The following is a 3,867-nucleotide window of genomic DNA, read 5'->3' as shown; positions in this document are numbered from 1 at the left end:
CTCCCCACTCCTGCCCCAGGGTCTTGGCCCCACCACCCCCTCTGCCTGGAATGCATTTCCCCTTGACATCTGTCTGCAAGGTTTGCCCTCTCTCTTCCTTCCCATCCTTTTTCCAAGGCCATCCCGTCAAGGAGGTCTCCCCAGCCACTCTGTTTTAAGTGGGGTCCTCCATCCTCCTCTCTCTCCCTTGCTTCATTTCCTGCATAGCCTGACTAGCCCCTGACCGACTGTGGATGCATTTTGTTGCTTATCTCCACTCACAGGGATAGAAGTTCTACAGTCAGGGGTTTTTGTCTATAATGTTCACATTCACAGCAATCCCCAGTGCCTGGGTGCACAAGTAGGGACTTCCTGTTTGTTGAATGAATACCTGAATGGAGGCAAGGACTCAAGTTGGGGGGCGATGCAGGTCAGGGGAGTGAGGCGTGGCATGAAGGACACATGGTCAATGTCCCTTTTCTCCGAATGAGGGAGTTGGACTAGACCCCAGGAGATCATGAACCCCTGGGAATCGTGCACATCAATGGTGAGTTCCTGTCTCCACTCATTGTTCTGGGATGAGGGTCCCTTCTTGCGGACATTTAACAAAGCTCAGCATCATCCCTGCTCTGGTGTTTCCTCGTTGGATCTAATAGGCTCAAAGCCTTGCTAAGAACCTACGATGCTGACACTCCACGATCTTATTCTAGTCTCAGCAGCCCCAGTGGTCCTGGCCCCAGAGAGGGGAATGGGAGCCAGAGGGGGCCTTGGCAGGATCAGCGCGGGGGAGGGGGGGAAACGCACGGGAGGGCACAAAGGAGACTTTTGTATGACTACATGTGCTGCCTTCTTTTTATTTAAAAGAACATAGATGTATAGCAAGTATGACAAAATGTGAACAATTGTCAACGCTGGATGCTGGGCACAGGGGTGTTTGTCACAGAGAGCTTTGTACTTTTTCTGTATTTCAAAAATTTATTTTAAAAAAACCCACACAGATTTGGAGGTGGGCAAGGCAGTTATAGCTCGTGAAGAGGCATAGAGAAGCCGTTTCTGGGGGGCCTGAGGGACGTGCACTTTGGGCATTTTTCCAGGGTGTGTGTGTGTGTGTGTGCGTGTGTGTGTGGGCAGAGGGGACGGCCGGGTCTGAGCCCATCCCTGGAGCCGTTGGAGCCCTTTCTTCCCTCCCCGCTGCTCCCCCTTCCCGGGTCTCAGTTTCCTGCCTTCCTGGGGAGCAGGGAAAGGCTGAGAGGCCCAGTGCTGGGGGTGAAGCTAATTCATTAGTGACGCTCGACAAGGACCGGGCGCCTGCAGCGCTCGCGTGATTCATCAACATGATTGCCCGGCTGCCAGCCTGCGTGGGCCCCGAACGCCAGCACATTTTACCTTTACCCACCAAGAAGGGCCTGGTGGGAGGTGAAGGCACATGATCTACCCAGAGCAAGAAAAAGATTCGGAGGAAAAAGAGGGCTGGTCCCCTGTGCCCTTGAACCAGGAAGCTCTGCCAGGCCGGTGCTGGATTTGCAGGGGCTCCTGTGGCTCCTGCCATGTCCGTAGAGCCCAAGAGGGCCGCCTGGTGCTGGAGTGCCAGTTCCGAGAACGTGGCAAGGGGGGTGGGGGGTGCTGGCGGGGCTTCCTCCTCCACAGCGAATGTTCCCTTGGGGAAACTGCCTGGGGGGCGGCGGCGGGGGTGGGGGAGGGTGAGAGGGAGGGGCTCATCCTCTTCCCCAGTAGCCTGGCTGAGTTCTCTTCGGCTTTTTGGTCTCTTCCAAAAAGTCTCCCAAATGAGTAGAAGAAAGAGTTGGTTTGGGGCTTAGATGAAGTACAGAAGGAGCTCAGAAGCCTCTTACACCCCAGGTCTGGTGTCTGGGCTCCACTTAATCTCTGCCTGAGTCCCCTGCCTCGGCTCAGAGTCCCGCCTTCATTTTGTGAGTGCCCCTCCCAGGACAGGGGTCCGTGGCTGGGTTCCTGGCTCACAGCAATACCTGCCTCTGTCTCCCATCAGCTGTTCACCCCATGCCTTTTCATCCCTTTATCCAACAAGTATACATGGCGCATCTGAGCAAAAGAAGCCAGGAACAAGGAAAAAAAAGAAGAAAACAGGCACTGAATAATCTCATTTATATGAAATTCAAGAACAGGCAAAACTGATCCGTGATGATAAAGGTCACACTCATGGTTGCCTCTGGGAGGCGGGGATTGACTGAAAGAGGCTCAGGGGAGCTCTGAGTGATGGAAGTATTACATGGGTGTTTACATTTGTCAAAACTCATCAAACTGTACACTTACGATCTCAGCATTTCATGGTATGTAAAGTTTGTTTCCATTTAAAAAATGTTAGAAGTTTTCACTGAATACCTACTACGTGCTAGACATGGTGCTGCAGCGAAGGAGATAAACTTGTCTGCCCCGGGAGGTGACATTCCAGCTTACAAGTGGTTCTCATGCTCTCCTGGCATTGGCCACTGGTCTCTGCCCCTGGGCTGGCTTCCCTCTCTGCCTGCAGTGGGGATGGGGGTGGGGGTGGGTCAAAGGTCAGGGTGCTGCAGGGGACAGGGTCAGTTACATGCGCACACCAGGTTCAAGGGGAGGCAGGATGGAAGAAGCATCGAGCCTGCAGACGCCGCTGCCTGGATGTAACTTCTACTGGCTGTGGTGACCTTAAGCAGATTCCCTAATCCCTCTCAGGCCACTTTCCTCATCTTCCACATGGGACTAATGATGCTTTCCTTGTAGCTTTGGCAGGAGAGTTAGAGACTCCGGGGTGAGAAAATTCGTTGTTTCTTATATGTTAGTGTGGTACAATGATTAAGAGCACAAATCCCAGCCACTCACCAGCACGGTGACCTTGGGCAAGTCACCCAGCTCAAGTCAAACCCCTCAGAGCCTCAGTTTCTCCGCCTTTAACTTTGGGGTAATGAGGGTACCAAGCTCAGACGTGTTGCAAGGATTCAGTGCAATGATCTTAGCAGAGCGCTGGGCACATGGCAGGCTCGGAGGACACGGGGGCGAGGGTTTCTGCCAAGAGCTCTGGCAGGAGGGCTCTGAACGGGAGGGAAGAAGGCAGGGGCACACAGCTGTTGGTGGGAGCATGCGCAAGAGAGTTACAGAATGACAGTGGTCATCCTTGGTGGTGCTCAAAGGGGCTCACGTGTGCCTGTCCTCTGCCCACCGCAGCCACACGCAGACCTCGAACGCAGCTGGAGGGACAAGGCAGGAGACTGGAGCGTGAGCGCACTAACGAGGAACCTGTTGGGCAGTGGGGGCGGGGGATGGGGGCGGAGCCCAGCCCGGGTCCCCACAAAGCCTCCGATGTGACCCACCCTGAAAAGGGCCAGAAGGGAACACCGCTCCGAGTTACTATCCTAAAGTGAGAATGGGCGCAAGCCGTTGGCGACGAAGAGCCGGCATTGACCGCGCCCCTCAGTCCCTCCCCGAGAGCCACTCGGCCAGAGTCCCGGGTCGCGCGCCACGTTTCCTAGGTCCTCGGTTCCTTCTAACTTGCTGCTCCGGGTCCACACAACCGCTCGCCCAACGGCTCGTCGTGTTGCAGGTGTAGACAGCGTCGGACGTCGGGTCGCTGTTGGCGCAGCGCCCGGCCTTCGCGGCGCGGACCTGGGGTTGCCTCGGCGTGCGCCGGCTCCCGGGACGGGTCGCCCGGGCCGGCGGGGGACGGGCCTGGGCGCCGGGTCCCCGCTCGGGTGGCACCTCGGCCCCGCCCCGCCCCGCCCCCCTCCGCCTCATTGGCAGCCGCACACGCGTCGGGGGTTGCCAGGGCGACGGGTCGCGGAGCCGCAAGTCAGCGCGAACCCGAGCCAGTCGGCCTCCGGCGGAGGGAGCGGGGGAGGCCGGAGGGCGGGCGGCGCAGCGTGGCGGCGGGGCCCCGAG

This window comes from Neomonachus schauinslandi, chromosome 11, assembly GCF_002201575.2.
Source record: "Neomonachus schauinslandi chromosome 11, ASM220157v2, whole genome shotgun sequence".
Lineage (NCBI taxonomy): Eukaryota > Metazoa > Chordata > Mammalia > Carnivora > Phocidae > Neomonachus > Neomonachus schauinslandi.
Note: the sequence above shows the minus strand (reverse complement) of the source record.